Below are 14,640 nucleotides of genomic sequence, written 5' to 3' on the forward strand. Positions count from 1 at the left end.
TAACTCTCTGAGGGGAGCTGCTTGAGAAAGACAGGTCCCTACAGCAGGCAAGTAACCCTGAGTGTCTCCCAGGGGCTAAGGAGGGTCAGAGAAGAGGAAGGGGGCGGGGGCAGCCCCAGCCAAGGAGTCACAAACCAGGAACCTCTTCAAGAGAAGACTGGAAGAGAGAAGACAAGTTTAAAATGGCATATGTAAGAGAATCACAGAGCTGGAAGAAACTTCAGAGGCAAGAAAAACAAGACCCAGGGAAGACAGGCAATTGAGGCAATTTTTATTGCTTTTTAGCAGTTAAAGAGAAGTATGTTGGAAAATGATGTGGAAACCAAAACTTTCTTAGGTGAAAATGTTATACCCCACGTCCCCCAGAAACCACTGAAAGTATTTAAAATTGCAATATTTTGTTGGACGAAAGTCCTTTGATAGGTTACCTGTCCCCAGTCTTCCCTTGACTACTAGGATTCAGAGATTTATTAAGATACAATCCTTTCCTGCATGATGTTTTAGACTACTTATACACAACCTAAGAAGTTAACGTGCACGGCCTTTTCAAGGCATCTTTGGGCTTGCTGTGTGATCTGGCCAGTTTAGAAGTACTAGTGTTAATACTGAGAGAAAGAAATTACTGTTTACAATTACAATTAACAATTACTGTTAATCCTGAAAGAAATAAAACATTATTTCTTTTCACTGACCCAGTCTCTGCTTTTCCATGTGTTAATACAACCCAACAAATTCTTAATGACACACTATACTTACTCTGCTTCCTCCAATAGGCCCTTCTTGGCTGATGATCTTCCTATTTTACTTCAGTTTCACTGCCTTTAATTATCTTATTTTTGGTTCCTGGCACACCAAAACGCCATGCAAATAAGCTGTGTGTGAATGAAAACAAAAATAACCACCATTAATAGCCATCTACATAATTGCAGCTCAGTGCAACTGCCTTCAGATCTCTGCTTAGAAAAACTATTTGTGGGATTAGAGCAAGTAACTAATTGTTTATAATCTTTTTTCCAGCAAAAGGAAGAAAAGAGATCTAATAAATAAATAACCTATTTATTATTTATTATAGATAATAATTATAATAATCTATTATTATCTAATAATAAAAGATATAATCTAAGATACTTAGATTATATGTGTGTGTGTGGGTGTATGTGCACACATGTGCTCAGTCACCTCTGATTTTTAAATTTTTTTAAAATTATTTTAATTGGAGGCTAATTACTTTACAATATTGTAGTGGTTTTTGCCATACATTCACATGAATCGGCCATGGGTGGACATGTGTCGCCCATCCTGAGCCTCCTCCCACCTCCCTCCCCATCCCATCTCTCAGGGTCATCCCAGTGCACCGGCTTTGAGCGCCCCGTTTCATGCATTGAACCTGGACTGGCGATCTATTCCACATATGGTAACAGACATGTTTCAATGCTATTCTCTCAAATCATCCCACCCTCAGCTCCTCCCATAGAGTCCAAAAGTCTGTTCTTTATATCTGTGTCTCTTTTGCTGTCTCGTATATAAGGTCATCGTTACTATCTTTCTAAATTCCATATGTATGCGTTAATATCGGAGAAGGCGATGGCACCCCACTCCAGTACTCTTGCCTGGAAAATCCCATGGACAGAGGAGCCTGGTAGGCTGCAGTCCATGGGGTCACGAACAGTCGGACATGACTGAGCGACTTCACTTTCACTTTTCACTTTCATGCATTGGAGAAGGAAATGGCAACCCACTCCAGTGTTCTTGCCTGGAGAATCCCAGGGATGGGGGAGCCTGGTGGGCTGCTGTCTATGGGGTCACACAGAGTCGGACACGACTGAAGTGACTTAGCAGCAGCAGTATGCATTAATATGCCGTATTTGTGTTTTTCTTTCTGCATGTCCAACTCTGAGACATCATGGACTGTAGCCCGCCAGGCTCCTCTGTCCATGGGATTCTCCAAGAATACTGGAGTGGGTTTCCATTTCTTCCTCCAGGGGATCTTCCTGGCCTAGGAAGAGAACCTGAGTCTCCTGGGTCTCCTGCAGTGGCAGGCAGGTTCTGTATCATTGCCGGGAGACCCTGATACTTGGATGAAGTCACCAAAGACCCTGAGATACAAGTGCGGATAACAAGAATCCTGCTCTCACGGCAGTCTTCACCCACTGGTTCAGAGCCTAACTAGCAGTTCTCAAATTGTTTTGTTTCAGGACCTTTGGCACTTGTTCCATGTTAACATAACATTTTTTTTAAGTGAAAAATTACTCTCTTTTCCCAAACAAAAAAACTGAGTGAGCACAGTTGCACTCTTTCTCATTTCACAAATAACTTCAGTCAGTATCTGGCTCAATAGCAGGCAGCTGAATTCTCATCTATAAAAATCAGCTGCAATATCACACATGTAGCTTTTGTAAAGTCTGCTGCACATTAATGAAAGTTTGAGAGTAAAACAAAAAAGATACATAACTTCATAGCATTATTACAATCAAGTGGCTGTGTTACGCAATCACAGAAAAATTTAACAAAACCGTCTTCATTAACAGGATGGGAAGATGAGCACAGCTAACATTCTGGTCTACTGTTACACAGAAAATGAGATTAGCCTGTAGCTGGATTTGCTGAACCTCCTGAATGAAGAAAGCCTGTGGGAGAAATAATGTATTACACCTTGTCCAGCATTTTCACATACTTTTTTTCTAACCCCTACAAGCATCATGAAAAGTAGGCATTTTTTTCCTATGAGGAAATGCTCGGGGGTTAACCAGCACGTTCCCCAGGATACGTGACTGTTAAGTGTTGAAGCTTGAAGTTCAACCTTGGGTCTGACTTTAAAACTCTTCAGGAAGCCACAATTATGGCTCATCTCACAACTGGAAATGTAGAAGGGGATCTAATTTATGTGAATGAACTTTCCAAGTAAGAGTGACTATGTAGATTACTGGTACCCACAGGAGCGGAGCAGAGTCCCTCAGGGTACTCTTTTTGCCACAGGGAATCAACGGCATGTATTCCAGACGGTGTAGCTCAACACAGTGGGACCTGTCAACCTGGGTGCTTGCGTGACTGTGTGCGGCAGAGCAGCAAAGCCCCCAGGGATTCAGAATGGATGGACAGTGTAAGCAAGAAGACAGTTTGTTATATCAAGCTGGAAGGATTTGTGATTATATGTTATGGCCTATCCTGACACTTAAAATGCCTTGTAATTCTCTGGACCTTTAACATTTCCTTAAGGAATAGCATGTATTATTTATATTATCAGAACTTATAAATCTATAGTAGAAAAAAGAATTTTGAAAAGCAGCACTGCAAATATAAGAAAATCAGGAAAACCAAAATTCAGTTTTAATTTCCACTAAACTAATTGCTTTTGCACTATATTGTTCTGACATTCTTATATTTGCCTATATTGGAAGAGAAGGTCTTGATTCAGTGACCCAAATTTTCACCTTAAGGAAAAGAAAAGTAAGGGAATCCCCTGGAGTCCAGTGATTAGGACTCTGCATTCTTACTGCTGAGGGTCTAGGTTCAACCCCTGGTCAGGGAACTAAGATGTCACGTGGTTCACAGTGTGGCCAAAAAAAAAAAGAGTAGAGTAAATCCCAAAGCAACTAAGGGAAGGCTATAAGAAAGAGCAGAAAACAACAGAAATTTTAAAACACAACAGAAAAAAACAGTCAAAACTGGTTCTTTGAAACAAAAAAACACAAAACAATAAAACTGTAAACCTCCAACCAAACTGAGAAAGAAACTTAGGAAAATTAGGAAAAAGAGGGTCTCAGTACAGACCCTACAAACATTATAAAGATAATAGGGGACTATTTAGAATAAGTTTATTCCAATAAATGAGGCAACTGTGATGAAACAGACAAATTTCTGGAAAGACATGAACTACCAAAACTCATTCAAAAAGATCCCTTAAAAAAATAAGGCTCATGGGGCTTCCCTGCTGGCTCAGTGGTAAAGAATTCACCTGTCAGTGCAGGAGACACGAGTTCAATCCCTGATCTGGGAAGATCCCACGTGCCGAGCAGCAAGCTCCAGAGCACAGGAGCCGTAGCGACTGAAGCCCAATCAGCAGTGCGCTCAGCGGCAGCTGCGGAGCCCAGGTGTTCTAGAGCCTGATGCTGGCAACAAGAGAAGCGCCGTGATGCAGCCCTTGCGCCACGACTAGAGAGCAGCCCCCACGTGCTGCCACTAGAGAAGAGCCTGTGCAGCGACGAAGACCCAACCTGGCCAAAAATATAGATAAACACATGTTTAAAATTCCTATTAAAGAAATTGATTTCGTACTTTAAAACCTTCCCACAAAGAAAATCTTAGGCTCAGATGCTTGCACAGATGAATTCTGCCAAACATTTAAGGAAGAAATACCAGACAAGGAGAACAGAAGAGAGAAACACCTTCCAAGACCAAAACAAAGACACTTCAAGAAAACTGAGTTACAAAGCATCATCCCTCAAGAATACGAGGCAAAAAACCTTAACAAAACATATGCTATGAAATTAAATTCATTAATATACAAAAATAACAATATAATCTAATACATCATAGCTAATACAATCTTCCAACACTAGAAAATCAATGTAATTCATCATGTTAACAGAATAACGGAGAAAAGCTATATGATCATCTGAAGAGATATAGAAAAAACACTTAACAAAACCCAACATGATAAAAAAACACTCTCACAAAAACAAAGAGAAGGCAACTTCCCAACCAGATAAAAAGCATCAATGAAAAACCCAAATGCTGAAAAAGTCATGCTTTTCCCCCTACAATCAGGAGCCATGCAAGGATGTCCACCCTCCAACCCGCCTCAACATTTCATTAGAGGTTTTAGCTAACACAGGAAGTCATTAAGAAGAAATAAAAGGTATGTATATAGGAAAGAAGTAAAGCTGTCTTTAATCATGAGTGATATGATCATTACTTAGAAAGTCTGCAGTAAGAGCTACTAAAATAAGTGAATTTAGCAAGGCTGCAGATTAATTTTTTAAAATCAATTTCTATATACCAGTGATACTGGAGAACAAAATCACATTTGCCATAGCATTAAAAATATGAAAAATGTAGGGCTAAGTTTAACAAACCACATGCAAGCACAGTATTCTGAATATTTTAAACACTCAGAATTAGCACTTGTGTATGCTTTTGTATCATTTGTGGACAAAAACTTATAGACAGGTACAAATCTAAATCCTCTTTTGCAACTCAGAACTCACTGTTTAGCATCAATTTTGATACAGATAAAAAGGAACATGATACCTAAAGCAGATTCAAGTAACGTGGGTTCTGATATACACAAAGGTTGCTTCCAGGATTATAGAACTGATAATTTAAAAGCATAAACTATGAGGGAAATGATTATATTGATTTAGTTCTCTAATTTTAGCGTTGACATGAAACAAGGATGGCTTACTTTTTAAGACTTTTCATCTTGAGAACACAACGTCTATACTTCAAAAGGTAATGGCATAGCTCAGTGGTCTGTCCTAGGATGTGACAGCTTAGGAGTGAATATGACTTCAACTTTATGCATGTTTAGAGGGTGTGCAAAATTAAGAACCAATCAGATCTGTCTCCTCTGACCCTAAACACGGTCCTAAGATAAACTGCTTGAGAAAACTGGATCCCAAAGGTTACAGGTGGGGAATTTTTGAAGTGTGTCCATATCCCACTGGAGATCAAAGAAGGTGACCTCAAAGAATTCTGGACTGACAACTATGAACTGAGCAGAAGTTCTTTTTAAAAGGGCTCTCTTGAAGAGTATGACTCAAACACTGGAGGAACTATGGTGACTGGCAGTGGAAGGAATCAGAACATGTTAAATTCCTCAAAAATGTATTGACAAATAATTTTGTCTGTGTCACATATAATGTTAAAAGCCCTTTATGCTTATAAATAAAGATACTGCAGAAAGAAATTAAAGATCTAAATCAATGAAGATGTTTATGACGGACTGTAAGACTCAGCAAGTATTTTGTAGAAATTGGCAAGCTGATTCTACAACTTATATGGAAATGTAAAGGACCCAACAGGGCCAAAATAATTTTTAAGAACAAAGTTAGTGAACTTACATTATCTGATCTTAAGAACTGTTATAAAGGTACAGAAATAAAGAGGGAGTATTAGCATAAGGGGGAGAAGAAAATGGCAACCCACTCCAGTATTCTTGCCTGGAGAATCCCGTGGACAGAGGAGCCTGGTGGGCTGCTGTCCACAGGGTCACACACAGTCAGACACGACTGAAGTGACTTAGCATGCATGCATGCATTGGAGAAGGAAATGGCAATCCACTCCAGCATTCTTGCCTGGAGACTCCAAGAGACAGAGGAGCCTGGTGGGCTGCCATCTATGGGGTCGTACAGAGTCGGAGACGACTGAAGCGACTTAGCAGCAGCAGCAGAAGGATAGGATTCCCAGTGGTAAAGAATCCACCTACCAATGCAGGAGACACAAGAGACACAGGTTCGATCTCTGGGTTGGAAAGATTCCTTGGAGTAGGAAATGGCAACCCACTCCAGTATTCTCCCCTGGAAAATTCCATGGACAGAGAAGCCTGGAGGGCTACAGTCCATGGGGTCGCACAGAGTCGGCCACAACTGAGCAGCATTTCTGTAAGGATAGTTCTATAAATCAATGGACCAGAAAAGAATCCAGTAGACTCACACATTTATGGTCAGTTGATTCTCAACAAAAGGACAAGTTAATTAAGAAGGGGAAGGATAGTATTTTCTAAAAGTGGTGCTGGAAAATGGATATCCATATGGATATATCCATATCCACAAAAATAAACTCCAAATGGATCATAAGACTAAATGTAGAAGTGAAGCTGAAATTTGTAGAAAAAAACAGAAGATCTTTGTGATCCCAGTAGGTGTACTAGCTTCCAAGGGCTGCCATAAAAAATTACCACTGGGTAGTCAAAACAACAGAAATTAATTTTCTCACAGTTCTGGGGGCCAGAAATCTGAAGTCAAGGTCTCAGCACAGCCGTGCTTCCTTACAGCTCTAGAGAAGCGTCCTCCCCTGCCTCTGGCAGTATCTGGAGACTCACGGCTCTCCCTGGCTTGCGCCAGCGTGACACCTGTCTCTGCCTCCATCTTTACCCAGGCTTCTCCCCTGTGTTGTCTCTGTGTGTCCTCCCCTCTTCTTGTAAGCACCCTGGTCACTGTATTCAGGGCCCTCCTTATTCTGGTATGACCTTATCTTCATCACATCTGCAAAAACCTATTTCCAAATAAAGTTGCATTTCAGATAAATAAGAATTGGGCAGGGGGGACCCAAAGCTAGTGGAGGTGATGGAATTTCAGCTGAGCTATTTCAAATCCTAAAAGATGATGCTGTTAAGTGTTGCACTCAATATGCCAGCAAATTTGGAAAACTCAGCAGTAGCTGCAGGACTGAAAAAGGGCAGCTTTCACTCCAATTCCAAAGAAGGGCAATGCCAAAGAATGTTCAAAGTACCATACAATTGCGCTCATTTCACGTGCTAGCAAGGTAATGCTCAAAGTCCTTCAAGCTAGGCTTCAACAGTATATGAACCAAGAACTTCCAGATGTTCAAGGTGGATTTAGAAAAGGTAGAGAAATCAGAGATCAAATTGCCAACATCTGCTGGATCATAGAAATAAGAAAATTTCAGAAAAATATCTACTTCTGCTTCACTGACTCCACTAAAGCCTCTGACTGGGTATATCACAACAAACTGTGGAAAATTCCTAGAGATGGGAATATCAGACCACCTCAACTGTCTCCTGTGAAACCTGTATGTAGGTCAAGAAGCAACAGTCAGGATATGGAACAATGCACTGGCTCCAAACTGGGCAAGGAGTACGTCAAGGCTGTATATTGTCACCCTGCTTATTTAACTTACATGCAGAGTACATCATGAGAAACGCTGGACTGGATGAATGACAAGCTGGAATCAAGACTGTGGAAAGAAATACCAACACTCAGATACAATGATATCACTCTAATGGCAGAAAGCGAAGAGGAACTAAAGAGCCTCTTGATGAGGGTGAAAGAGGAGAGTGAAAATGCTGGCTTAAAACTCAACATTCAAAAAACTAAAATCATGGCATCTGGTCCCATTACTTCATGTCATATAGATGGGGGAAAAGTGGAAACAGTGACAGACTTTATTTTCTTGGACTCCAAAATCACTGTGGACAGTGACTATAGCCATGAAATTAAAAGCCTTTTGCTCCTTAGAAGAAAAGCTATGACAAACCTAGACAGTATATTAAATAGCAGAGACATCACTTTGCTGACAAATGTCCTGAATAGTCAAAGCTATGGTTTTTCCAGTGGTCATGTATGGATGTGAGGACTGGACCAAGGCAGAGCACCGATGAAGTGATGCTTTTGAACTGTGGTGTTGGAGAAGACCCTTGAGAGTCCCTTGGACAACAAGGAGATCCAACCAGTCAATCCTAAAGGAAATCAACCCTGAATATTCATTGGAAGGACTGATGCTGAAACTCCAGTACTTTGGCCACCTGACGTGAAGAGCTGACTGACTGGAAAAGACTCTGATATTGGGAAAGACTGAAGGCAGGAGAAGGGGACGACAGAAGATGAGATGGTTGGATGGCATCATTGACTCAATGGGCTCAATGGTTTGGGCCAACTCCAGGAGACAGTGAAGGGCAGGGAAGCCTAGTACACTGCAGCTCATAGGGCCACAAAGAGCTGGACACGACCTAGTGACTGAAAAACAACTGGACATCCACTGCAGCGGCCACAGCTTTCTCAGCATGTGCACACGTGCTCACGCACACACACAGGCTGATAAATTGGACTCAGTTAAAAAGCAAATATTTACTTCTCTTTAAAAGCATAGTTAAGAAAAACAAGAGCTACAGACTTTACAGTGAGATGATATTCAGAGTTATCAATGACTTAGACCCAGAGTAAAAACAGATTCTTATAACTCTAAGATAATTAGCCTTTCAAAAAATGGGCGAAAGATCTGAACAGACATGTTCAGGAAACAAAGACCACGTGAGGTACTGTTGCAGACCCACTAGAGGAGCTAAAATTTAAGGACTGACACTATGTGGGTTGAGGAGGATGCAGAACAACCTGAAAGTGCTTACACAGTTTGCAGATTTCTTAACAATGTTAACATTTGATTACTTATCCAATAATCCTCCTCCTAGGTATTTACCCAAGAAAAATGAAGATGTATGTCCACAAAAAAAGACTTAGACACAAACGTGTGTGGCAGCTTGATTCACCATGGCTCCAAAAGCCACACCACACGTCCACCAACAGGAGAATGGATAAATAAACTGTGTGTTAAGCCACTTCAGTGATGGCTGACTCTTTGCAACTCTATGGACCACAGCCCATCAGGCTCCTCCTCTGTCCACAGGATTCTCCAGGCAAGACCCAGGGATCGAACCCGAGTCTTTCTGTCTCCTGCACTGGCAGGTGGATTCTTCAACACTAGCACCACCTAAACAGTAGTATACCCACAGAATGTACTTCTTATGGATAGGAAATAGAATAGTAGTAGAATAGACAGACAGCAGAATACTTTCCAGCAACGAAAAGGAGTAAAGTACTGATACATGCTACACAGGGATGAATTGAGAAAACATGCTGAAGGAAAACATCCTAACACAAAATAGTACAGACTGTATAATTCCAAGTATATGGAATTATAGAACAGCAGAACTAATCTATAGGGTCAGACAGACCATCAGTAGAAACCTAGGACCAGGCTGGGGCAGAGGCACCAGGGAACTTTTTCGTAGAGATGGAAATGTAATTTATTTGGATTGAGATGGTAGTTCAACAAGTTAATATACATCTTTCAAAATTCAAACCAAACATGGAAATGGGTATGTTTTATTTATTTTTAACGCTTTCATCTCACAGTGTTAAATTTAAAAGTAAAAATCTAGAATTAATTTAAATATTCAGCAATAGGAAATTCACTATATAAATTAGGATACAACCTCCAATGAAGCTGTTTCTTTCCTTTCCAAGAAAACAGGAACATAAGCATCACCTTGGAGCTTGCTATGGGCTTCCTAGGTGGCTTAACTGAACAGAATCTGCCCGCCAAGCAGGAGACTCAGGTTCAATCCCTGGGTTGGGAAGATTCCTTGGAGAAGAAAATGGCAACTCCAGTACTCTTGCCTAGGAAATACCATGGACAGAGGAGCCTGGCGGGCTACAGTCTACAGCGTTGCGAAGAGTCAGACATGACTTAGCAACTAAACAACAGCAGCAAGGAGCTTATTATAAATACAGAATCTCAGGCTCCAACTTGGAGCTGTTGAATCAATCAGCATTTTTAATCAAATCTTCAGATGAGTCATATATACTGATAATAGACTGAAGAATGCCAGCAACAGAGAAAGCACAGTGGCAATTCAATTTATACTTCAGGGCCCCCCAAAGGCTTAGGAATTGTTGGCCCAGGTAGCTTTGAAAAGGGATGCAAAGATGGGGCTAAAAATAAGAGGATTACCTGCAAATGAAATAAACAGATCCGAGATTCCTTCCCCAATACAATGCAACAGGTAACAGTCTCTCCCAAACTGTGGAATAAGAATGGAGGTGTTCTCTGGCACGGGGAACACAGAGTCTCTAGACTATGGCAAGAGTTGAAGATGAAGGGCTACCAGGCTGAAAACAGACTCTGAGTAAAACTATGCACATTAAAAGTTGAGACCTCCCCAGCCTTCTTTTCCCCACATAGATTGCAAGAATACCATTTTGACAAAACATGAAGATCCAAACATCCTTCTCTAGGGATCAATCCAGGAAAAAAGTGAAGACACTGACACTTGAGGAAACTTCCAGATTATGCTCTACTCGTAAGTATGACCAGACATCCACAGATTCTCAGACATTCGAAGAAAATCTCTACAATGAAAAGTCAAACCCACAAGCAGAAAAAAAGATAACTTGTAGAAAAGAGACACAGTGCTAGAAGAAAACATTATTTAAAAACTCATTGTTTTTAGGAAGAAGGTACTGCATTCGCGAAAAAAAAAAAAAAGAGGAAGCTATTTCCAACCACCACCACAGAAAAGAAATCACTCCTGGAAGATAAAAGTCTGATGGCAGAAATGATAAGCGGAACTGTAGAGTTAGAAAATAAAGTTCAGGAAATTTCCCAGAAAATGTAGAACAAAAAGATAAAGGATAAGAAAATAGAAAACCAATCCAGCAGGTGGGAAATCTGAACAATAGGAGTCACAGAAAGAGAATAAACTGGAAAGAAGGGAATCAAGGAAGAAAAAGGTGTACCATTTTCTAGAACTGAAAGCTTTTCAAGACTGAAAACCTTCCACCTTGATGGAAGAAAATAGACCTGTGCTGAGATACATCAGAAATTTCGAAACTGATAACAGAAGAGAAGAGATAACCAGTTTCCCAAGAGAAAACAAATTTTATACCAAGAATTAAGGGATAGAAGGGATCCCTTGAAAACAGGTGAATTAAGGGAAAAAATACAGGATTTATGCTGCCTTATATGAGGCGTACCACTGGGTAACCAAGTAGAAGATGAGGGGAAGCAGCTCTTTAAAGTGTTCCAATTTGTAAATGAAAAATAAATTGTAGACCTGAAACTCCGCCCATGAATTAACAGCTGCTGGCACTAAGCATCTATGGCTGTGATGTCACAGCGGGAGAGGAACCGACATTCTGTGGCTTCTACAGGCTGAACCTGAGTCTGCCAATCTCTGGATCCAGCTGCCAATTTGCAAGAAAGGCAAAGGACACAAAACTGGAAACAATCCAGATTTCAATCAATGAGTGAATGGATAAACAATAGTGGGAGACCCATGCCGTGGATCACTACTGAGCAATAAAAAGGAGGAGCTATCAATACACGCAACAATACAGACGAGTCTCAAAATAACTATGCTGAGTGGGAGAGGCCAGGCAAAAACCAGAATGCATGCTGCATGATTCCATTTGCATAAAATCTCAGAAAACACAAACTCACCTAGAATGACAGAAAGCAGATACTACTTGCTGAGGAGACAGGAGTGGGAGAAGGGAGAAATTACAGAGGGCCACAGGGAACTTTCGGGGTAATAAATGTGTTTACTCTCCCATGATGCTGGTGGTGTTTCATGGGTATAGATACATGGCAAAAGGTACCAAACTGTACACATTAGATATGTGCAGTTACTGTATGTCAGTTATACTTCAATAAAGCCGTTTTTAAACAAGGTGATGAACACAGAGGGGCTACTGAGCTGCACAATGACTGTGCAATCAGCAAAAGTCACAGTGGAAAACCCTAAAGGTCAAGTGGTCCAGTTCTTCAATAGAAGGAATGGAGACGTGATCTATACATTAAAACAGAGACGTGAAAGACCTCTCAAATACTTTTCAAAGCAAGTGTAGGACTATAGTCTCCAGGGACAAACACTTGGATGATAAAACTACTTTTTAGAAATGCAAGAAAGCCTTCTCAAATGTAAAAAAGAATGAAAGAATGGCATCTGCAGCAACATGGATGGACACAGAGGTTATCATACTAAGTGAAGCCAGAAAGAGAAAAATGTCACATGATATCACATATGTGACATCTAAAATATGGCATACATGAATTTATCCATGAAATGGAAACAGACTCACAGACAAACAGAACAGACTTCTGTGTGCCAAGGGGGAGGGGAGATGGTGAAGGGATGCAGTGGGAGTTTGGAATTAGCAGATGGAAACTACTATATAAAGGATGGATAGACAAGGCCTAGGATCAGGCTCTTCAACAACCAGAAGCCAGAAATACCTTTAATGGATTGCTAAATTTAACCAAATAATAACAACACTTTCTGACATAAAAACTATAGGAAAAATTAAAACCACAAATTGGAAAAAAATATATAAAACATAATCTCTTACAGATCAACCAGAGAAAAGATCAGAAGTCCAACAGTGAAACAGTAAAAAGAGCGAAGGACCGGAAGAGACAATTCACAAAAAGGGAAAATGAGCTGTTAAATACATGAAAAGACATCAACATCACTCACACAGAAAACCAGAAATTTAAACTATCCTGTCTGTTTCTTAAAAAGATAGGCACCCTCCCAAATCTGTCAGTAGTGTATATCTGTGAGACTTGTAGCAGTATAACTGGAAAAACTCCTTTGGAAAGCAATTTGAAAATATCTATCAAAGTTGCAAACATATGTGTATGTCCTTTGAGCCAACAATTCCACTCCTAAGGATATATCCTACAGATTCACTTTCATGCATGAAAAAAATGTCTATAAGATTATTCATGGAAGCACTGTTTATTATAACAAAGGGATGGAAATAATCTAAATATCCATCAACAAGGAAACAGTTACATAAATTCATCCAATGCAATACTATGCAGTTATTTTTTAAAAAGAAACTCTCCAGATACTGACATGGACATGTCTCTGAGAAACATTATTAAGGAAAACATCAAGATACAGAACAGTGCATAGAACACACCACCATTTGTGTAAAAGCAGTAAGAAGACAAAACAAAACACATAGTTCCACATATGCATAAAGAAATCCTGGAAAGACACTTAGGTCAAAAAACAATGATAACATCAGCAGGAACTTGTCAGATGGGGTCATGATGGGATGGAGACTTTAATACACTGTCCCTACTATTAAAATTCTCCTAACCAAGGATCATACGAGACTACTACGAACAACTATATGCCAATAAAATGGACAACTTGGAAGATATGGACAAATTCTTAGAAAAGTATAACCTTCCAAAACGGAACCAGGAAGAAACAGAAAATATGAACAGACCAATCACAAGCACAGAAATTGAAACTGTAATAAAAAAATCTTCCAACAAACAAAAGACCAGGGCCAAAAAGCTTCACAGGCAAATTCCACCAAAAGTTTAGAGAAGAGCTAACACCTGTCCTGCTCAACTCTTCCATAAAATTGCAGAGGAAGGAAAATTCTCAAATCCATCTACGAGGCCACTATCACCCTGATACCAAAAAAACAGACAAAGATGCCACAAAGAAAGAAAATTATAGGCCAACATCACTGATGAACATAGATGCAAAAATCCTCAACAAAATTATAGCAAACAGAACCCAACAATACATTAAAAAGATCATACATCATGATCAAGTGGTTTTTATTCCAGGGATGTAAGGATTTTCCAATATATGCAAATCAATCAATGTGATACAAATTGAAAAATAAGAACCATACGATCATCTCAATAGATGCAGAGAAAGCCTTTGACAAAATTCAACATTTACTTATGATTTTAAAAAAAACTCTCCAGAAACAGACATAGAAGCAACATACCTCACATAATAAAGGTATGACAAACCCAAAGCAAACATTATCCTCATTGGCGAAAAACCGAAAGCATTTCCTCTAAAATCAGGAACAATACAAGGCTGCCCACTCTCCCCACTATTATTCAACATAATTTTGGAAGTCCTAGCCACAGCAATCAGAGAAAAAGAAATTAAAGGAATCCAGATTGGAAAAGAAGAAGTAAAACTCTCACTGTTTGCAGATGACTTGATTCTCTATATAGAAAACCCTAAAGATGTCACCAGAAAATCACTAAAGTATGAATGAATACAGTATTACAGTATTGCAAATGCAATGAAAATAGTAAAGTCACAAGATATTAAATTAATACACAAATCCATTGCAT

At 39.8% G+C, this 14,640-nt stretch overlaps 1 protein-coding gene and 1 non-coding gene across 9 annotated transcripts in view; one reads left to right on the forward strand and one right to left on the reverse strand.

The window, feature by feature from the left end:
* GPR160 (G protein-coupled receptor 160) overlaps window positions 1-14,640 on the reverse strand; it is a 95,677-nt gene that overhangs the window by 39,756 nt on the left and 41,281 nt on the right. For 6 of the 8 annotated variants that reach the window (XR_011250659.1, XR_011250658.1, XR_011250654.1 and 3 more), the window contains one exon: window positions 757-872. The gene's annotated coding sequence lies outside the window, so the exon portion shown is untranslated. Of the gene's footprint in view, window positions 1-756; window positions 873-3,955; window positions 4,215-14,640 lie in introns of those variants that run through there. The other 2 variants (XR_011250661.1, XM_069560443.1) reach the window with 2 other exon arrangements.
* Window positions 5,120-5,246, forward strand: LOC138431660 (small nucleolar RNA SNORA40). The gene has a single exon (XR_011253809.1). It is a non-coding gene; the product is annotated as a small nucleolar RNA SNORA40 (small nucleolar RNA).

The sequence above is a fragment of the Ovis canadensis genome, chromosome 1 (genome assembly GCF_042477335.2).
Source record: "Ovis canadensis isolate MfBH-ARS-UI-01 breed Bighorn chromosome 1, ARS-UI_OviCan_v2, whole genome shotgun sequence".
Classification (NCBI taxonomy): Eukaryota; Metazoa; Chordata; class Mammalia; order Artiodactyla; family Bovidae; genus Ovis; species Ovis canadensis.